Raw genomic sequence first — 22,750 nt, 5'->3', positions numbered from 1 at the left:
AAGAGGCGCGGCCTAGCGGTACTCTTGCGTACTTCATCCTTACGGTCGTCTGGATCATCAGACTTCAGTTGACAACACTTCATATTACCGTCTAATATTTGCAGCTATGGTGACCCATTACTGCTTGGCTACACATCTGACACGTAAACGAAGTGCTCTCCAAATAACACCACTTGCATTTCAGAACATGTCTTTCACACATGTATACAAAATCACCTTGACCTTAAAATACAGTTTCCTTGCGACTGACGGAGACGTAGGCAAAGTTTAAAGTTGCTATTTCCATTACATCTCGTTAATCAGAAAAACGGTAAGTTACATCTGCAGAGGAACAAAATTCCGTTCCTCCCTGCGTAGGGCTCGAACGCACGACCCTGGGATTAAGAGCCTTATGCTCTACCAATTCAGCTAGCCGCGCTGCCTCGGTGAATATATGCCGGTTAGCACGTCACACAGTACTCGTTTGGCTTGATTGGTCCCATACAGAACCTCTCCATGTTGCCTAATGTTTTCCTAACGTCACAGTCGTCACGTAGTTCACTTTTATTTCATAATCATTTCTGAGAGGTAACAGAATTGCATGACAACCTGCAGAGCTAGTTTCGTCAAAGTTAACACACATACTTGATGTGACTCATAAGCCGAACGAGTTACTTTCCGACGTTATTTTAGATGTGCAAGTGCCAGTCAAAAACACGTGGCGACGGCAATATGCAAACCAATTCGCTAGTTAACACCGGTCTTGTTGTGCGTGTTTCAAGCTCAAGAGCATCTCCAAGCAGAAAATGGTCAACAGCAACATTCACACGGTTTCGTACTGCTCAAGTGCTACACTAAAACGGTATGTTTCTTTTTCAGATCTGGAAAAACACGACCGTGAGAGGAATTAAACACGCAATCTTCGGATACGAAGTCTGACGCCTTATCCATTAGGCCACACGGTCACTGACAAACAAGTGGAACTTATATACAACTCATCTCAAAACGCTCACACCACTGAGGAGTTGTGTTTTCGTTCTACACAGACGCTGCCCCTTGCTCTTTCCCACCCATTTGATACATTCAACCTGCTACGAGACCTACCAAATATAGACTGGGAAACTAAACCACACACTTTGTGCATTCGGAAATGTAAGGCAGGGCGTTCCTCGCCGCATTTGCTACGATGGCCATTTGCTACTTCTGCAGAAGTGGCGACGACGACGACGACCGCGGAAGGCTCTGAGGTATGTGAGAAATACATCTATAAAATATATTTCAGACTGCCCCGTCCCACCTTATGCTGTACCGCCTTGGCAAATGGTTTATCTGCGCCATTCGCCTTAATCACATCTGAGAGTAATTCTTAATAAAACGCCTCCCGCTAAATGTTCGTCATCCCAGATAATGTTTGCTATAAGGCCACGACGCTCAACTGATATCCAAAACTCGTCTGCCTCCTGTGAGGATCGAACTCACGACCCCTGGTTTAATAGACCCTTGCTCTGCCACTGAGCTAAAGAGGCGCGGCCTAGCGGTACTTTTGCGTACTTCATCCTTACGGTCGTCTGGATCATCAGACTTCAGCTGACAACACTTCATATTACCGTCTAATATTTGCAGCTATGGCGACCCATTACTGCTTGGCTACACATCTGACACGTAAACGAAGTGCTCTCCAAATAACACCACTTGCATTTCAGAACATGTCTTTCACACATGTCTACAAAATCACCTTCACCTTCAAATACAGTTTCCTTGCGACTGACGGAGACGTAGGCAAAGTTTGAAGTTGCTATTTCCATTACATCACGTTAATCAGAAAAACGGTAAGTTACATCTGTAGAGGAACAAAATTCCGTTCCTCCCCGCGTGGGGCTCGAACCCACGACCCTGCGATTAAGAGCCTTATGCTCTACCGACTGAGCTAGCCGCGCTGCCTCGGTGAATATATGCCGGTTAGCATGTTACACAGTACTCGTTTTGGTTGATTGGTCCCATACAGAACCTCTCCATGTTGCCTAATGTTTTCCTAACGTCACACTCGTCACGTAGTTCACTTTTATTTCATAATCATTTCTGAGAGGTAACAGAATTGCATGACAACCTGCAGAGCTAGTTTCGTCAAAATTAACACACATACTTGATGTGACTCATAAGCCGAACGAGTTACTTTCCGACGTTATTTTAGATGTGCAAGTGCCAGTCAAAAACACGCGGCGACGGCAATATGCAAACCAATTCGCTAGTTAACACCGGTCTTGTTGTGCATGTTTCAAGCTCAAGAGCATCTCCAAGCAGAAAATGGTCAACAGCAACATTCACACGGTTTCGTACTGCTCAAGTGCTACACTAAAACGGTATGTTTCTTTTTCAGATCTGGAAAAACACGACCGTGAGAGGAATCAAACACGCAATCTTCGGATACAAAAACCGACGCCTTATCCATTAGGCCACACGGTCACTGACAAAGAAGTGGAACTTATATACGACTCATCTCAAAACGCTCACACCACTGAGGAGTTGTGTTTTCGTTCTACACAGACGCTGCCCCTTGCTCTTTCCCACCCATTTGATACATTCAGTCTGCTACGAGAACTACTAAATATAGACAGGGAAACTAAACCACACACTTTGTGCATTCGGAAATGTAAGGCAGGGCGTCCCTCGCCGCATTTGCTACGATGGCCATTTGATACTTCTGCAGAAGTGGCGGCGGCGACGACGACGACGACGACGACGACGACGACGACGACGACGACCGCGGAAGGCTCTGAGATATGTGAGAAATACATCTATAAAATATAATTCACACTGCCCCTGTCCCACCTTATGCTGTACCGCTTTGGCAAATGCTTTATCTGCGCCATTCGCCTTAATCACATCTGAGAGTAATTCTTAATAAAACGCCTCTCGCTAATTGTTCGTCATCCCACATACTGTTTGCCATAAGGCCACGATGCGCAAATGATATCCAAAATTCGTCTGCCTCCTGTGAGGATCGAACTCACGACCCCTGGTTTACTAGACCAGTGCTCTGAGAGTAATTCTTAATAAAACGCCTCTTGCTAATTGTTCGTCATCCCAGATACTGTTTGCTATAATGCCACGACGCGCAACTGATATCCAAAATTCGTCTGCCTCCTGTGAGGATCGAACTCACGACCCCTGGTTTACTAGACCAGTGCTCTGCCACTGAACTAAAGAGGCGCGGCCTAGCGGTACTTTTGCGTACTTCATCCTTACGGTCGTCTGGATCATCAGACTTCAGCTGACAACACTTCATATTACCGTCTAATATTTGCAGCGATGGCGACCCATTACTGCTTGGCTACACATCTTACACGTAAACGAAGTGCTCTCCAAATAACACCAGTTGCGTTTCAGAACATGTCTTTCACACATGTCTACAAAATCACCTTCATCTTCAAATACAGTTTCCTTGCGACTGATGGAGACGTAGGCAAAGTTTAAAGTTGCTATTTCCATTACATCACGTTAATCAGAAAAACGGTAAGTTACATCTGCAGAGGAACAAAATTCCGTTCCTCCCCGCGTGGGGCTCGAACCCACGACCCTGGGATTAAGAGCCTTATGCTCTACCGACTCAGCTAGCCGCGCTGCCTCGGTGAATATATGCCGGTTAGCACGTCACACAGTACTCGTTTGGGTTGATTGGTCCCATACAGAACCTCTCCATGTTGCCTAATGTTTTCCTAACGTCACAGTCGTCACGTAGTTCACTTTTATTTCATAATCATTTCTGAGAGGTAACAGAATTGCATGACAACCTGCAGAGCTAGTTTCGTCAAAGTTAACACACATACTTGATGTGACTCATAAGCCGAACGAGTTACTTTCCGACGTTATTTTAGATGTGCAAGTGCCAGTCAAAAACACGTGGCGACGGCAATATGCAAACCAATTCGCTAGTTAACACCGGTCTTGTTGTGCGTGTTTCAAGCTCAAGAGCATCTCCAAGCAGAAAATGGTCAACAGCAACATTCACACGGTTTCGTACTGCTCAAGTGCTACACTAAAACGGTATGTTTCTTTTTCAGATCTGGAAAAACACGACCGTGAGAGGAATTAAACACGCAATCTTCGGATACGAAGTCTGACGCCTTATCCATTAGGCCACACGGTCACTGACAAACAAGTGGAACTTATATACAACTCATCTCAAAACGCTCACACCACTGAGGAGTTGTGTTTTCCTTCTACACAGACGCTGCCCCTTGCTCTTTCCCACCCATTTGATACATTCAACCTGCTACGAGACCTACCAAATATAGACTGGGAAACTAAACCACACACTTTGTGCATTCGGAAATGTAAGGCAGGGCGTTCCTCGCCGCATTTGCTACGATGGCCATTTGCTACTTCTGCAGAAGTGGCGACGACGACGACGACCGCGGAAGGCTCTGAGGTATGTGAGAAATACATCTATAAAATATATTTCAGACTGCCCCGTCCCACCTTATGCTGTACCGCCTTGGCAAATGGTTTATCTGCGCCATTCGCCTTAATCACATCTGAGAGTAATTCTTAATAAAACGCCTCCCGCTAAATGTTCGTCATCCCAGATAATGTTTGCTATAAGGCCACGACGCTCAACTGATATCCAAAACTCGTCTGCCTCCTGTGAGGATCGAACTCACGACCCCTGGTTTAATAGACCCTTGCTCTGCCACTGAGCTAAAGAGGCGCGGCCTAGCGGTACTTTTGCGTACTTCATCCTTACGGTCGTCTGGATCATCAGACTTCAGCTGACAACACTTCATATTACCGTCTAATATTTGCAGCTATGGCGACCCATTACTGCTTGGCTACACATCTGACACGTAAACGAAGTGCTCTCCAAATAACACCACTTGCATTTCAGAACATGTCTTTCACACATGTCTACAAAATCACCTTCACCTTCAAATACAGTTTCCTTGCGACTGACGGAGACGTAGGCAAAGTTTGAAGTTGCTATTTCCATTACATCACGTTAATCAGAAAAACGGTAAGTTACATCTGCAGAGGAACAAAATTCCGTTCCTCCCCGCGTGGGGCTCGAACCCACGACCCTGCGATTAAGAGCCTTATGCTCTACCGACTGAGCTAGCCGCGCTGCCTCGGTGAATATATGCCGGTTAGCATGTTACACAGTACTCGTTTTGGTTGATTGGTCCCATACAGAACCTCTCCATGTTGCCTAATGTTTTCCTAACGTCACACTCGTCACGTAGTTCACTTTTATTTCATAATCATTTCTGAGAGGTAACAGAATTGCATGACAACCTGCAGAGCTAGTTTCGTCAAAATTAACACACATACTTGATGTGACTCATAAGCCGAACGAGTTACTTTCCGACGTTATTTTAGATGTGCAAGTTCCAGTCAAAAACACGCGGCGACGGCAATATGCAAACCAATTCGCTAGTTAACACCGGTCTTGTTGTGCATGTTTCAAGCTCAAGAGCATCTCCAAGCAGAAAATGGTCAACAGCAACATTCACACGGTTTCGTACTGCTCAAGTGCTACACTAAAACGGTATGTTTCTTTTTCAGATCTGGAAAAACACGACCGTGAGAGGAATCAAACACGCAATCTTCGGATACAAAAACCGACGCCTTATCCATTAGGCCACACGGTCACTGACAAAGAAGTGGAACTTATATACGACTCATCTCAAAACGCTCACACCACTGAGGAGTTGTGTTTTCGTTCTACACAGACGCTGCCCCTTGCTCTTTCCCACCCATTTGATACATTCAGTCTGCTACGAGAACTACTAAATATAGACAGGGAAACTAAACCACACACTTTGTGCATTCGGAAATGTAAGGCAGGGCGTCCCTCGCCGCATTTGCTACGATGGCCATTTGATACTTCTGCAGAAGTGGCGGCGGCGACGACGACGACGACGACGACGACGACGACGACGACGACGACCGCGGAAGGCTCTGAGATATGTGAGAAATACATCTATAAAATATAATTCACACTGCCCCTGTCCCACCTTATGCTGTACCGCTTTGGCAAATGCTTTATCTGCGCCATTCGCCTTAATCACATCTGAGAGTAATTCTTAATAAAACGCCTCTCGCTAATTGTTCGTCATCCCACATACTGTTTGCCATAAATCCACGACGCGCAAATGATATCCAAAATTCGTCTGCCTCCTGTGAGGATCGAACTCACGACCCCTGGTTTACTAGACCAGTGCTCTGAGAGTAATTCTTAATAAAACGCCTCTTGCTAATTGTTCGTCATCCCAGATACTGTTTGCTATAATGCCACGACGCGCAACTGATATCCAAAATTCGTCTGCCTCCTGTGAGGATCGAACTCACGACCCCTGGTTTACTAGACCAGTGCTCTGCCACTGAACTAAAGAGGCGCGGCCTAGCGGTACTTTTGCGTACTTCATCCTTACGGTCGTCTGGATCATCAGACTTCAGCTGACAACACTTCATATTACCGTCTAATATTTGCAGCGATGGCGACCCATTACTGCTTGGCTACACATCTTACACGTAAACGAAGTGCTCTCCAAATAACACCAGTTGCGTTTCAGAACATGTCTTTCACACATGTCTACAAAATCACCTTCATCTTCAAATACAGTTTCCTTGCGACTGATGGAGACGTAGGCAAAGTTTAAAGTTGCTATTTCCATTACATCACGTTAATCAGAAAAACGGTAAGTTACATCTGCAGAGGAACAAAATTCCGTTCCTCCCCGCGTGGGGCTCGAACCCACGACCCTGGGATTAAGAGCCTTATGCTCTACCGACTCAGCTAGCCGCGCTGCCTCGGTGAATATATGCCTGTTAGCACGTCACACAGTACTCGTTTGGGTTGATTGGTCCCATACAGAACCTCTCCATGTTCCCTAATGTTATCCTAACGCCACACTCGTCACGTAGTTCACTTTTATTTCATAATAATTTATGAGAGGTAACAGAATTGCATGACAACCCTCAGAGCTAGATTCGTCAAAATTAACACACATACTTGATGTGACTCATAAGCTGAACGAGTTACTTTCCGACGTTATTTTAGATGTGCAAGTGCCAGTCAAAAACAAGCGGCGACGGCAATATGCAAACAAATTCGCTAGTTAACACCGGTCTTGTTGTGCGTGTTTCAAGCTCAAGAGCATCTCCAAGCAGAAAATGGTCAACAGCAACATTCACACGGTTTCGTACTGCTCAAGTGCTACACTAAAACGGTATGTTTCTTTTTCAGATCTGGAAAAACACGACCGTGAGAGGAATCAAACACGCAATCTTCGGATACGAAGTCCGACGCCTTATAAATTAGGCCACACGGTCACTGACAAACAAGCGGAACTTATATACGACTCATCTGAAAACGCTCACACCACTGAGGAGTTGTGTTTTCGTTCTACACAGACGCTGCCCCTTGCTCTTTCCCACCCATTTGATACATTCAACCTGCTACGAGACCTACCAAATATAGACTGGGAAACTAAACCACACACTTTGTGCATTCGGAAATGTAAGGCAGGGCGTCCCTCGCCGCATTTGCTACGATGGCCATTTGCTACTTCTGCAGAAGTGGTGGCGGCGTCGGCGGCGACGACGACGACGACGACGACGACGACGACGACGACGAAAGGCTCTGAGATATGTGAGAAATACATCTATAAAATATATTTCAGACTGCCCCGTCCCACCTTATGCTGTACCGCTTTGGCAAATGCTTTATCTGCGCCATTCGCCTTAATCACATCTGAGAGTAATTCTTAATAAAACGCCTCCCGCTAATTGTTCCTCATGCCAGATAGTGTTTGCTATAAGGCCACGACGCGCAACTGATATCCAAAATTCGTCTTCCTCCTGTGAGGATCGAACTCACGACCCCTGGTTTACTAGACCAGTGCTCTGCCACTGAACTAAAGAGGCGCGGCCTAGCGGTACTTTTGCGTACTTCATCCTTACGGTCGTCTGGATCATCAGACTTCAGCTGACAACACTTCATATTACCGTCTAATATTTGCAGCTATGGCGACCCATTACTGCTTGTCTACACATCTGACACGTAAACGAAGTGCTCTCCAAATAACACCACTTGCATTTCAGAACATGTCTTTCACACATGTCTACAAAATCACCCTCACCTTCAAATACAGTTTCCTTGCGACTGACGGAGAAGTAGGCAAAGTTTAAAGTTGCTATTTCCATTACATCACGTTAATCAGAAAAACGGTAAGTTACATCTGCAGAGGAACAAAATTCCGTTCCTCCCTGCGTGGTGCTCGAACCCACGACCCTGGGATTAAGAGCCTTATGCTCTACCGACTGAGCTAGCCGCGCTGCCTCGGTGAATATATGCCGGTTAGCACGTCACACAGTACTCGTTTGGGTTGATTGGTCCCATACAGAACCTCTCCATGTTGCCTAATGTTTTCCTAACGTCACACTCGTCACATAGTTCACTTTTATTTCATAATCTTTTCTGAGATTTAACAGAATTGCATGACAACCTGCAGAGCTAGTTTCGTCAAAGTTAACACACATACTTGATGTGACTCATAAGCCTAACGAGTTACTTTCCGACGTTATTTTAGATGTGCAAATGCCAGTCAAAAACACGCGGCGACGGCAATATGCAAACCAATTCGCTAGTTAACACCGGTCTTGTTGTGCGTGTTTCAAGCTCAAGAGCATCTCCAAGCAGAAAATGGTCAACAGCAACATTCACACGGTTTCGTACTGCTCAAGTGCTACACTAAAACGGTATGTTTCTTTTTCAGATCTGGAAAAACACGACCGTGAGAGGAATCAAACACGCAATCTTCGGATACGAAGTCCGACGCCTTATAAATTAGGCCACACGGTCACTGACAAACAAGCGGAACTTATATACGACTCATCTGAAAACGCTCACACCACTGAGGAGTTGTGTTTTCGTTCTACACAGACGCTGCCCCTTGCTCTTTCCCACCCATTTGATACATTCAACCTGCTACGAGACCTACCAAATATAGACTGGGAAACTAAACCACACACTTTGTGCATTCGGAAATGTAAGGCAGGGCGTCCCTCGCCGCATTTGCTACGATGGCCATTTGCTACTTCTGCAGAAGTGGTGGCGACGACGACGACGACGACGACGAAAGGCTCTGAGATATGTGAGAAATACATCTATAAAATATATTTCAGACTGCCCCGTCCCACCTTATGCTGTACCGCTTTGGCAAATGCTTTATCTGCGCCATTCGCCTTAATCACATCTGAGAGTAATTCTTAATAAAACGCCTCCCGCTAATTGTTCCTCATGCCAGATAGTGTTTGCTATAAGGCCACGACGCGCAACTGATATCCAAAATTCGTCTTCCTCCTGTGAGGATCGAACTCACGACCCCTGGTTTACTAGACCAGTGCTCTGCCACTGAACTAAAGAGGCGCGGCCTAGCGGTACTTTTGCGTACTTCATCCTTACGGTCGTCTGGATCATCAGACTTCAGCTGACAACACTTCATATTACCGTCTAATATTTGCAGCTATGGCGACCCATTACTGCTTGTCTACACATCTGACACGTAAACGAAGTGCTCTCCAAATAACACCACTTGCATTTCAGAACATGTCTTTCACACATGTCTACAAAATCACCCTCACCTTCAAATACAGTTTCCTTGCGACTGACGGAGAAGTAGGCAAAGTTTAAAGTTGCTATTTCCATTACATCACGTTAATCAGAAAAACGGTAAGTTACATCTGCAGAGGAACAAAATTCCGTTCCTCCCTGCGTGGTGCTCGAACCCACGACCCTGGGATTAAGAGCCTTATGCTCTACCGACTGAGCTAGCCGCGCTGCCTCGGTGAATATATGCCGGTTAGCACGTCACACAGTACTCGTTTGGGTTGATTGGTCCCATACAGAACCTCTCCATGTTGCCTAATGTTTTCCTAACGTCACACTCGTCACATAGTTCACTTTTATTTCATAATCTTTTCTGAGATTTAACAGAATTGCATGACAACCTGCAGAGCAAGTTTCGTCAAAGTTAACACACATACTTGATGTGACTCATAAGCCTAACGAGTTACTTTCCGACGTTATTTTAGATGTGCAAATGCCAGTCAAAAACACGCGGCGACGGCAATATGCAAACCAATTCGCTAGTTAACACCGGTCTTGTTGTGCGTGTTTCAAGCTCAAGAGCATCTCCAAGCAGAAAATGGTCAACAGCAACATTCACACGGTTTCGTACTGCTCAAGTGCTACACTAAAACGGTATGTTTCTTTTTCAGATCTGGAAAAACACGACCGTGAGAGGAATCAAACACGCAATCTTCGGATACGAAGGCCGACGCCTTATCCATTAGGCCACACGGTCACTGACAAACAAGTGGAACTTATATACGACTCATCTCAAAACGCTCACACCACTGAGGAGTTGTGTTTTCGTTCTACACAGACGCTGCCCCTTGCTCTTTCCCACCCATTTGATACATTCAACCTGCTACGAGACCTACCAAATATAGACTGGGAAACTAAACCACACACTTTGTGCATTCGGAAATGTAAGGCAGGGCGTCCCTCGCCACATTTGCTACGATGGCCATTTGCTACTTCTGCAGAAGTGGCGGCGACGGCGACGACGACGACGACGACGACGACGACGACGACGACAACGATCGCGGAAGGCTCTGAGATATGTGAGAAAGACATCTATAAAATATATTTCAGACTGCCCCGTCCTACATTATGCTGTACCGCTTTGGCAAATGCTTTATCTGCGCCATTCGCATTAATCACATCTGAGAGTAATTCATAATAAAATGCCTCTCGCTAATTGTTCGTCATCCCAGATACTGTTTGCTATAAGGCCACGACGCGCAACTGATATCCAAAATTCGTCTGCCTCCTGTGAGGATCAAACTCACAACCCCTGGTTTACTAGACCAGCGCTCTGCCACTGAGCTAAAGAGGCGTGGCCTAGCGGTACTTTTGCGTACTTCATCCTTACGGTCGTCTGGATCATCAGACTTCAGTTGACAACACTTCATATTACCGTCTAATATTTGCAGCTATGGCGACCCATTACTGCTTGGCTACACATCTGACACGTAAACGAAGTGCTCTCCAAATAACACCACTTGCATTTCAGAACATGTCTTTCACACATGTCTACAAAATCACCTTCACCTTCAAATACAGTTTCCTTGCGACTGACGGAGACGTAGGCAAAGTTTAAAGTTGCTATTTCCATTACATCACGTTAATCAGAAAAACGGTAAGTTACATCTGCAGAGGAACAAAATTCCGTTCCTCCCTGCGTAGGGCTCGAACGCACGACCCTGGGATTAAGAGACTTATGCTCTACCAATTCAGCTAGCCGCGCTGCCTCGGTGAATATATGCCGGTTAGCACGTCACACAGTACTCGTTTGGCTTGATTGGTCCCATACAGAACCCCTCCATGTTGCCTAATGTTTTCCTAACGTCACAGTCGTCACGTAGTTCACTTTTATTTCATAATCATTTCTGAGAGGTAACAGAATTGCATGACAACCTGCAGAGCTAGTTTCGTCAAAGTTAACACACATACTTGATGTGACTCATAAGCCGAACGAGTTACTTTCCGACGTTATTTTAGATGTGCAAGTGCCAGTCAAAAACACGTGGCGACGGCAATATGCAAACCAATTCGCTAGTTAACACCGGTCTTGTTGTGCGTGTTTCAAGCTCAAGAGCATCTCCAAGCAGAAAATGGTCAACAGCAACATTCACACGGTTTCGTACTGCTCAAGTGCTACACTAAAACGGTATGTTTCTTTTTCAGATCTGGAAAAACACGACCGTGAGAGGAATTAAACACGCAATCTTCGGATACGAAGTCTGACGCCTTATCCATTAGGCCACACGGTCACTGACAAACAAGTGGAACTTATATACAACTCATCTCAAAACGCTCACACCACTGAGGAGTTGTGTTTTCGTTCTACACAGACGCTGCCCCTTGCTCTTTCCCACCCATTTGATACATTCAACCTGCTACGAGACCTACCAAATATAGACTGGGAAACTAAACCACACACTTTGTGCATTCGGAAATGTAAGGCAGGGCGTTCCTCGCCGCATTTGCTACGATGGCCATTTGATACTTCTGCAGAAGTGGCGGCGGCGGCGACGACGACGACGACGACGACGACGACGACGACGACGACGACGACGACGACGACCGCGGAAGGCTCTGAGATATGTGAGAAATACATCTATAAAATATAATTCACACTGCCCCTGTCCCACCTTATGCTGTACCGCTTTGGCAAATGCTTTATCTGCGCCATTCGCCTTAATCACATCTGAGAGTAATTCTTAATAAAACGCCTCCCGCTAATTGTTCGTCATCCCAGATAATGTTTGCTATAAGGCCACGACGCGCAACTGATATCCAAAATTCGTCTGCCTCCTGTGAGGATGGAACTCACGACCCCTGGTTTACTGGACCAGTGCTCTGGCACTGAGCTAAATAGGGGCGGCCTAGCGGTACTTTTGCGTACTTCATCCTTACGGTCGTCTGGATCATCAGACTTCAGCTGACAACACTTCATATTACCGTGTAATATTTGCAGCTATGGCGACCCATTACTGCTTGGCTACACATCTGACACGTAAACGAAGTGCTCTCCAAATAACAATACTTGCATGCAGAACATGTCTTTCACACATGTCTACAAAATCACCTTCACCTTCAAATACAGTTTCCTTGCGACTGACGGAGACGTAGGCAAAGTTTGAAGTTGCTATTTCCATTACATCACGTTAATCAGAAAAACGGTAAGTTACATCTGCAGAGGAACAAAATTCCGTTCCTCCCCGCGTGGGGCTCGAACCCACGACCCTGCGATTAAGAGCCTTATGGTCTATCGACTGAGCTAGCCGCGCTGCCTCGGTGAAAATTGGCCGGTTAGCATGTCACACAGTACTCGTTTGGGTTGATTGGTCCCATACAGAACCTCTCCATGTTGCCTAATGTTTTCCTAACGTCACACTCGTCACGTAGTTCACTTTTATTTCATAATCATTTCTGAGAGGTAACAGAATTGCATGACAACCTGCAGAGCTAGTTTCGTCAAAATTAACACACATACTTGATGTGACTCATAAGCTGAACAAGTTACTTTCCGACGTTATATTAGATGTGCAAGTGCCAGTCAAAAACACGCGGCGACGGCAATATGCAAACCAATTCGCTAGTTAACACCGGGCTTGTTGTGATTGTTTCAAGCTCAAGAGCATCTCCAAGCAGAAAACGGTCAACAGCAACATTCACACGGTTTCGTACTGCTCAAGTGCTACACTAAAACGGTATGTTTCTTTTTCAGATATGGAAAAACACGACCGTGAGAGGAATCAAACACGCAGTCTTCGGATACGAAGTCCGACGCCTTATCCATTAGGCCACACGGTCACTGACAAACAAGTGGAACTTATATACGATTCTGAGATATGTGAGAAATACATCTATAAAATATATTTCAGACTGCCCCGTCCCACCTTATGCTGTACCGCTTTGGCAAATGCTTTATCTGCGCCATTCGCCTTAATCACATCTGAGAGTAATTCTTAATAAAACGCCTCTCGCTAATTCTTCGTCATCCCACATACTGTTTGCCATAAGGCCACGACGCGCAAATGATATCCAAAATTCGTCTGCCTCCTGTGAGGATCGAACTCACGACCCCTGGTTTACTAGACCAGTGCTCTGAGAGTAATTCTTAATAAAACGCCTCTTGCTAATTGTTCGTCATCCCAGATACTGTTTGCTATAATGCCACGACGCGCAACTGATATCCAAAATTCGTCTGCCTCCTGTGAGGATCGAACTCACGACCCCTGGTTTACTAGACCAGTGCTCTGGCACCGAGCTAAAGAGGCGCAGCATGGCGGTAATTTTGTTTACTTCAACCTTACGGTCGTCTGGATCATCAGACTTTAGTTGACAACACTTCATATTACCGTCTAATATTTGCAGCGATGGCGCCCATTACTGCTTGGCTACACATCTTACACGTAAGCGAAGTGCTCTCCAAATAACACCAGTTGCGTTTCAGAACATGTCTTTCACACATGTCTACAAAATCACCTTCACCTTCAAATACAGTTTCCTTGCGACTGATGGAGACGTAGGCAAAGTTTAAAGTTGCTATTTCCATTACATCACGTTAATCAGAAAAACGGTAAGTTACATCTGCAGAGGAACAAAATTCCGTTCCTCCCCGCGTGGGGCTCGAACCCACGACCCTGCGATTAAGAGCCTTATGCTCTACCGACTGAGCTAGCCGCGCTGCCTCGGTGAATATGTGCCGGTTAGCATGTTACACAGTACTCGTTTGGGTTGATTGGTCCCATACAGAACCTCTCCATGTTGCCTAATGTTTTCCTAACGTCAGACTCGTCACGTAGTTCACTTTTATTTCATAATCATTTCTGAGAGGTAACAGAATTGCATGACAACCTGCAGAGCTAGTTTCGTCAAAATTAACACACATACTTGATGTGACTCATAAGCCGAACGAGTTACTTTCCGACGTTATTTTAGATGTGCAAGTGCCAGTCAAAAACACGCGGCGACGGCAATATGCAAACCAATTCGCTAGTTAACACCGGTCTTGTTGTGCGTGTTTCAAGCTCAAGAGCATCTCCAAGCAGAAAATGGTCAACAGCAACATTCACACGGTTTCGTACTGCTCAAGTGCTACACTAAAACGGTATGTTTCTTTTTCAGATCTGGAAAAACACGACCGTGAGAGGAATCAAACACGCAATCTTCGGATACAAAAACCGACGCCTTATACATTAGGCCACACGGTCACTGACAAAGAAGTGGAACTTATATACGACTCATCTCAAAACGCTCACACCACTGAGGAGTTGTGTTTTCGTTCTACACAGATGCTGCCCCTTGCTCTTTCCCACCCATTTGATACAATCAATCTGCTACGAGAACTACTAAATATAGACAGGGAAACTAAACCACACACTTTGTGCATTCGGAAATGTAAGGCAGGGCGTCCCTCGCCGCATTTCCTACGATGGCCATTTGATACTTCTGCATACGTGGCGGCGGCGACGACGACGACGACGACGACGACGACGACGACCGCGGAAGGCTCTGAGATATGTGAGAAATACATCTATAAAATATAATTCACACTGCCCCTGTCCCACCTTATGCTGTACCGCTTTGGCAAATGCTTTATCTGCGCCATTCGCCTTAATCACATCTGAGAGTAATTCTTAATAAAACGCCTCCCGCTAATTGTTCGTCATCCCAGATAATGTTTGCTATAAGGCCACGACGCGCAACTGATATCCAAAATTCGTCTGCCTCCTGTGAGGATGGAACTCACGACCCCTGGTTCTACTCGACCAGTGCTCTGGCACTGAGCTAATTAGGCGCGGCCTAGCGGTAATTTTCGTACTTCATCCCTACGGTCGTCTGGATCATCAGACTTCAGCTGACAACTCTTCATATTACCGTGTAATATTTGCAGCTATGGCGACCCATTACTGCTTGGCTACACATCTGACACGTAAACGAAGTGCTCTCCAAATAACAATACTTGCATGCAGAACATGTCTTTCACACATGTCTACAAAATCACCTTCACCTTCAAATACAGTTTCCTTGCGACTGACGGAGACGTAGGCAAAGTTTGAAGTTGCTATTTCCATTACATCACGTTAATCAGAAAAACGGTAAGTTACATCTGCAGAGGAACAAAATTCCGTTCCTCCCCGCGTGGGGCTCGAACCCACGACCCTTCGATTAAGAGCCTTATGGTCTATTGACTGAGCTAGCCGCGCTGCCTCGGTGAAAATTTGCCGGTTAGCATGTCACACAGTACTCGTTTGGGTTGATTGGTCCCATACAGAACCTCTCCATGTTGCCTAATGTTTTCCTAACGTCACACTCGTCACGTAGTTCACTTTTATTTCATAATCATTTCTGAGAGGTAACAGAATTGCATGACAACCTGCAGAGCTAGTTTCGTCAAAATTAACACACATACTTGATGTGACTCATAAGCTGAACAAGTTACTTTCCGACGTTATATTAGATGTGCAAGTGCCAGTCAAAAACACGCGGCGACGGCAATATGCAAACCAATTCGCTAGTTAACACCGGGCTTGTTGTGCATGTTTCAAGCTCAAGAGCATCTCCAAGCAGAAAACGGTCAACAGCAACATTCACACGGTTTCGTACTGCTCAAGTGCTACACTAAAACGGTATGTTTCTTTTTCAGATATGGAAAAACACGACCATGAGAGGAATCAAACACGCAGTCTTCGGATACGAAGTCCGACGCCTTATCCATTAGGCCACACGGTCACTGACAAACAAGTGGAACTTATATACGATTCTGAGATATGTGAGAAATACATCTATAAAATATATTTCAGACTGCCCCGTCCCACCTTATGCTGTACCGCTTTGGCAAATGCTTTATCTGCGCCATTCGCCTTAATCACATCTGAGAGTAATTCTTAATAAAACGCCTCTCGCTAATTGTTCGTCATCCCACATACTGTTTGCCATAAGGCCACGACGCGCAAATGATATCCAATATTCGTCTGCCTTCTGTGAGGATCGAACTCACGACCCCTGGTTTACTAGACCAGTGCTCTGAGAGTAATTCTTAATAAAACGCCTCTTGCTAATTGTTCGTCATCCCAGATACTGTTTGCTATAATGCCACGACGCGCAACTGATATCCAAAATTCGTCTGCCTCCTGTGAGGATCGAACTCACGACCCCTGGTTTACTAGACCAGTGCTCTGGCACCGAGCTAAAGAGGCGCGGCATGGCGGTAATTTTGCGTACTTCATCCTTACGGTCGTCTGGATCATCAGACTTTAGCTGACAACACTTCATATTACCGTCTAATATTTGCAGCGATGGCGACCCATTACTGCTTGGCTACACATCTTACACGTAAACGAAGTGCTCTCCAAATAACACCAGTTGCGTTTCAGAACATGTCTTTCACACATGTCTACAAAATCACCTTCACCTTCAAATACAGTTTCCTTGCGACTGATGGAGACGTAGGCAAAGTTTAAAGTTGCTATTTCCATTACATCACGTTAATCAGAAAAACGGTAAGTTACATCTGCAGAGGAACAAAATTCCGTTCCTCCCCGCGTGGGGCTCGAACCCACGACCCTGGGATTAAGAGCCTTATGCTCTACCGACTCAGCTAGCCGCGCTGCCTCGGTGAATCTATGCCGGTTAGCACGTCACACAGTACTCGTTTGGGTTGATTTGTCCCATACAGAACCTCTCCATGTTCCCTAATGTTATCCTAACGCCACACTCGTCACGTAGTTCACTTTTATTTCATAATAATTTATGAGAGGTAACAGAATTGCATGACAACCCTCAGAGCTAGATTCGTCAAAATTAACACACATACTTGATGTGACTCATAAGCTGAACGAGTTACTTTCCGACGTTATTTTAGATGTGCAAGTGCCAGTCAAAAACAAGCGGCGACGGCAACATGCAAACAAATTCGCTAGTTAACACCGGTCTTGTTGTGCGTGTTTCAAGCTCAAGAGCATCTCCAAGCAGAAAATGGTCAACAGCAACATTCACACGGTTTCGTACTGCTCAAGTGCTACACTAAAACGGTATGTTTCTTTTTCAGATCTGGAAAAACACGACCGTGAGAGGAATCAAACACGCAGTTTTCGGATACGAAGTCCGACGCCTTATCCATTAGGCCACACGGTCGCTGACAAACAAGTGAAACTTATATAAGACTCATCTGAAAACACTCACACCACTGAGGAGTTGTGTTTTCGTTCTACACAGACGCTGCCCCTTGCTCTTTCCCAACCATTTGATACATTCAACCTGCTACGAGAACTACCAAATATAGACTGGGAAACTAAACCACACACTTTGTGCATTCGGAAATGTACGGCAGGGCGTCCCTCGCCGCATTTGCCACTATGGCCATTTGATACTTCTGCAAAAGTGGCGGCGGCGACGACGACGACGACGACGACGACGACGACGACGACGACGACGACGACGACGACGACCGCGGAAGGCTCTGAGATATGTGAGAAATACATCTATAAAATAGATTTCAGACTGCCCCGTCCCACCTCATGCTGTACCGCTTTGGCAAATGCTTTATCTGCGCCATTCGCCTTAATCACATCTGAGAGTAATTCTTAATAAAACGCCTCTTGCTAATTGTTCGTCATCCCACATACTGTTTGCCATAACGCCACGACGCGCAACTGATATCCAAAATTCGTCTGCCTCCTGTGAGGATCGAACTCACGCCCCCTGGTTTACTAGACCAGTGCTCTGCCACTGAGCTAAAGAGGCGTGGCCTAGCGGTACTTTTGCTTACTTCATCCTTACGGTCGTCTGGATCATCAGACTTCAGTTGACAACACTTCATATTACCGTCTAATATTTGCAGCTATGGCGACCCATTACTGCTTGGCTACACATCTGACACGTAAACGAAGTGCTCTCCAAATAACACCACTTGCATTTCAGAACATGTCTTTCACACATGTCTACAAAATCACCTTCACCTTCAAATACAGTTTCCTTGCGACTGACGGAGACGTAGGCAAAGTTTGAAGTTGCTATTTCCATTACATCACGTTAATCAGAAAAACGGTAAGTTACATCTGCAGAGGAACAAAATTCCGTTCCTCCCCGCGTGGGGCTCGAACCCACGACCCTGCGATTAAGAGCCTTATGCTCTACCGACTGAGCTAGCCGCGCTGCCTCGGTGAATATGTGCCGGTTAGCATGTTACACAGTACTCGTTTGGGTTGATTGGTCCCATACAGAACCTCTCCATGTTGCCTAATGTTTTCCTAACGTCACACTCGTCACGTAGTTCACTTTTATTTCATAATCATTTCTGAGAGGTAACAGAATTGCATGACAACCTGTAGAGCTAGTTTCGTCAAAATTAACACACATACTTGATGTGACTCATAAGCCGAACGAGTTACTTTCCGACGTTATTTTAGATGTGCAAGTGCCAGTCAAAAACACGCGGCGACGGCAATATGCAAACCAATTCGCTAGTTAACACCGGTCTTGTTGTGCGTGTTTCAAGCTCAAGAGCATCTCCAAGCAGAAAATGGTCAACAGCAACATTCACACGGTTTCGTACTGCTCAAGTGCTACACTAAAACGGTATGTTTCTTTTTCAGATCTGGAAAAACACGACCGTGAGAGGAATCAAACACGCAATCTTCGGATACAAAAACCGACGCATTATCCATTAGGTCACACGGTCACTGACAAAGAAGTGGAACTTTTATACGACTCATCTCAAAACGCTCACACCACTGAGGAGTTGTGTTTTCGTTCTACACAGACGCTGCCCCTTGCTCTTTCCCACCCATTTGATACATTCAATCTGCTACGAGAACTACTAAATATAGACTGGGAAACTAAACCACACACTTTGTGCATTCGGAAATGTAAGGCAGGGCGTCCCTCGCCGCATTTCCTACGATGGCCATTTGATACTTCTGCATACGTGGCGGCGGCGGCGACGACGACGACGACGACGACGACGACGACGACGACCGCGGAAGGCTCTGAGATATGTGAGAAATACATCTATAAAATATAATTCACACTGCCCCTGTCCCACCTTATGCTGTACCGCTTTGGCAAATGCTTTATCTGCGCCATTCGCCTTAATCACATCTGAGAGTAATTCTTAATAAAACGCCTCCCGCTAATTGTTCGTCATCCCAGATAATGTTTGCTATAAGGCCACGACGCGCAACTGATATCCAAAATTCGTCTGCCTCCTGTGAGGATGGAACTCACGACCCCTGGTTTACTAGACCAGTGCTCTGGCACTGAGCTAAATAGGCGCGGCCTAGCGGTACTTTTGCGTACTTCATCGTTACGGTCGTCTGGATCATCAGACTTCAGCTGACAAAACTTCATATTACCGTCTAATATTTGCAGCTATGGCGACCCATTACTGCTTGGCTACACATCTGACACGTAAACGAAGTGCTCTCCAAATAACAATACTTGCATTTCAGAACATGTCTTTCACACATGTCTACAAAATCACCTTCACCTTCAAATACAGTTTCCTTGCGACTGATGGAGACGTAGGCAAAGTTTAAAGTTGCTATTTCCATTACATCACGTTAATCAGAAAAACGGTAAGTTACATCTGCAGAGGAACAAAATTCCGTTCGTCCCCGCGTGGGGCTCGAACCCACGACCCTGGGATTAAGAGCCTTATGCTCTACCGACTGAGCTAGCCGTGCTGCCTCGGTGAATATATGCCGGTTAGCACGTCACACAGTACTCGTTTGGCTTGATTGGTCCCATACAGAATCTCTCCATGTTGCCTAATGTTTTCCTAACGTCACACTCGTCACGTAGTTCACTTTTATTTCATAATCATTTCTGAGAGGTAACAGAATTGCATGACAACCTGCAGAGCTAGTTTCGTCAAAATTAACACACATACTTGATGTGACTCATAAGCCGAACGAGTTACTTTCCGACGTTATTTTAGATGTGCAAGTGCCAGTCAAAAACACGCGGCGACGGCAATATGCAAACCAATTCGCTAGTTAACACCGGTCTTGTTGTGCGTGTTTCAAGCTCAAGAGCATCTCCAAGCAGAAAACGGTCAACAGCAACATTCACACGGCTACGTACTGCTCAAGTGCTACATTAAAACGGTATGTTTCTTTTTCAGATCTGGAAAAACACGACCGTGAGAGGAATCAAACACGCAGTCTTCGGATACGAAGTCCGACGCCTTATCCATTAGGCCACACGGTCACTGACAAACAAGTGGAACTTATATACGACTCATCTCAAAACGCTCACACCACTGAGGAGTTGTGTTTTCGTTCTACACAGACGCTGCCCCTTGCTCTTTCCCACCCATTTGATACATTCAACCTGCTACTAGACCTACCAAATATAGACTGGGAAACTAAACCATACACTTTGTGCATTCGGAAATGTAAGGCAGGGCGTCCCTCGCCGCATTTGCTACGATGGCCATTTGATACTTCTGCAGAAGTGGCGCCGGCGACGACGGCGACGACGACGACGACGACGACGACGACGACGACGACGACGACGACGACGACGACCGCGGAAGGCTCTGAGATATGTGAGAAATACATCTATAAAATATATTTCAGACTGCCCCGTCCCACCTTATGCTGTACCGCTTTGGCAAATGCTTTATCTGCGCCATTCGCCTTAATCACATCTGAGAGTAATTCTTAATAAGACGCCTCTCGCTAATTGTTCGTCATCCCAGATACTGTTTGCTATAAGGCCACGACGCGCAACTGATATCCAAATTTCGTATGCCTCCTGTGAGGATCGAACTCACGCCCCCTGGTTTACTAGACCAGTGCTCTGCCACTGAGCTAAAGAGGCGCGGCCTAGCGGTACTTTTGCGTACTTCATCCTTACGGTCGTCTGCATCATCAGACTTCAGTTGACAACACTTCATATTACCGTCTAATATTTGCAGCTATGGCGACCCATTACTGCTTGGCTACACATCTGACACGTAAACGAAGTGCTCTCCAAATAACACCACTTGCATTTCAGAACATGTCTTTCACACATGTCTACAAAATCACCTTCACCTTCAAATACAGTTTCCTTGCGACTGACGGAGACGTAGGCATAGTTTAAAGTTGCTATTTCCATTACATCACGTTAATCATAAAAACGGGAAGTTACATCTGCAGAGGAACAAAATTCCGTTTCTCCCCTCAAGGGGCTCGAACCCACGACCCTGGGATTAAGAGCCTTATGCTCTACCGACTGAGCTAGCCGCGCTGCCTCGGTGAATATATGCCGGTTAGCACGTCACACAGTACTCGTTTGGGTTGATTGGTCCCATACAGAACCTCTCCATGTTGCCTAATGTTTTCCTAACGTCACACTCGTCACGTAGTTCACTTATATTTCATAATCATTTCTGAGAGGTAACAGAATTGCATGACAACCTGTAGAGCTGGTTTCGTCAAAATTAACACACATACTTGATGTGACTCATAAGCCGAACGAGTTACTTTCCGACGTTATTTTAGATGTGCAAGTGCCAGTCAAAAACACGCGGCGACGGCAATATGCAAACCAATTCGCTAGTTAACACCGGTCTTGTTGTGCGTGTTTCAAGCTCAAGAGCATCTCCAAGCAGAAAATGGTCAACAGCAACATTCACACGGTTTCGTACTGCTCAAGTGCTACACTAAAACGGTATGTTTCTTTTTCAGATCTGGAAAAACACGACAGTGAGAGGAATCAAACACGCAATCTTCGGATACGAAGTCCGACGCCCTATCCATTAGGCCGCACGGTCACTGACAAAGAAGTGGAACTTATATACGACTCATCTCAAAACGCTCACACCACTGAGGAGTTGTGTTTTCGTTCTACACAGACGCTGCCCCTTGCTCTTTCCCACCCATTTGATACATTCAACCTGCTACGAGACCTACCAAATATAGACTGTTAAACTAAACCACACACTTTGTGCATTCGGAAATGTAAGGCAGGGCGTCCCTCGCCGCATTTGCTACGATGGCCATTTGCTACTTCTGCAGAAGACGAAGACGACGACGACGACGACGACGACGACCGCGGAAGGCTCTGAGATATGTGAGAAATACATCTATAAAATATATTTCAGACTGCTCCGACCCACCTTATGCTGTACCGCTTTGGCAAATG

The 22,750-nt window shown here is 45.7% G+C and overlaps 11 non-coding genes across 11 annotated transcripts; all 11 read right to left on the bottom strand.

Annotated features, from left to right (window-relative positions):
• Positions 1-1,433: 1,433 nt before the first annotated feature.
• Trnan-auu (transfer RNA asparagine (anticodon AUU)) lies at positions 1,434-1,505 on the bottom strand. The gene has a single exon. It is a non-coding gene; the product is annotated as a tRNA-Asn (tRNA).
• Positions 1,506-3,117: 1,612 nt separating this feature from the next.
• Trnat-agu (transfer RNA threonine (anticodon AGU)) lies at positions 3,118-3,189 on the bottom strand. Its single transcript has one exon. It is a non-coding gene; the product is annotated as a tRNA-Thr (tRNA).
• Positions 3,190-4,615: 1,426 nt separating this feature from the next.
• Positions 4,616-4,687, bottom strand: Trnan-auu (transfer RNA asparagine (anticodon AUU)). The gene has a single exon. It is a non-coding gene; the product is annotated as a tRNA-Asn (tRNA).
• A 1,612-nt stretch (positions 4,688-6,299) lies between these two features.
• On the bottom strand, positions 6,300-6,371 carry Trnat-agu (transfer RNA threonine (anticodon AGU)). Its single transcript has one exon. It is a non-coding gene; the product is annotated as a tRNA-Thr (tRNA).
• A 1,459-nt stretch (positions 6,372-7,830) lies between these two features.
• Trnat-agu (transfer RNA threonine (anticodon AGU)) lies at positions 7,831-7,902 on the bottom strand. The gene has a single exon. It is a non-coding gene; the product is annotated as a tRNA-Thr (tRNA).
• A 1,432-nt stretch (positions 7,903-9,334) lies between these two features.
• Trnat-agu (transfer RNA threonine (anticodon AGU)) lies at positions 9,335-9,406 on the bottom strand. Its single transcript has one exon. It is a non-coding gene; the product is annotated as a tRNA-Thr (tRNA).
• Positions 9,407-10,868: 1,462 nt separating this feature from the next.
• Trnat-agu (transfer RNA threonine (anticodon AGU)) lies at positions 10,869-10,940 on the bottom strand. The gene has a single exon. It is a non-coding gene; the product is annotated as a tRNA-Thr (tRNA).
• A 2,878-nt stretch (positions 10,941-13,818) lies between these two features.
• On the bottom strand, positions 13,819-13,890 carry Trnat-agu (transfer RNA threonine (anticodon AGU)). Its single transcript has one exon. It is a non-coding gene; the product is annotated as a tRNA-Thr (tRNA).
• A 2,853-nt stretch (positions 13,891-16,743) lies between these two features.
• Positions 16,744-16,815, bottom strand: Trnat-agu (transfer RNA threonine (anticodon AGU)). Its single transcript has one exon. It is a non-coding gene; the product is annotated as a tRNA-Thr (tRNA).
• Positions 16,816-18,289: 1,474 nt separating this feature from the next.
• On the bottom strand, positions 18,290-18,361 carry Trnat-agu (transfer RNA threonine (anticodon AGU)). Its single transcript has one exon. It is a non-coding gene; the product is annotated as a tRNA-Thr (tRNA).
• A 3,009-nt stretch (positions 18,362-21,370) lies between these two features.
• Trnat-agu (transfer RNA threonine (anticodon AGU)) lies at positions 21,371-21,442 on the bottom strand. Its single transcript has one exon. It is a non-coding gene; the product is annotated as a tRNA-Thr (tRNA).
• Between the last annotated feature and the right edge of the window lie 1,308 nt (positions 21,443-22,750).

This window comes from Schistocerca gregaria, chromosome 5 (assembly GCF_023897955.1).
Source record: "Schistocerca gregaria isolate iqSchGreg1 chromosome 5, iqSchGreg1.2, whole genome shotgun sequence".
NCBI lineage: Eukaryota > Metazoa > Arthropoda > Insecta > Orthoptera > Acrididae > Schistocerca > Schistocerca gregaria.
The sequence above is the reverse complement of the archived record's forward strand: the minus strand, read 5'-3'. Positions and strand labels throughout refer to the sequence as shown.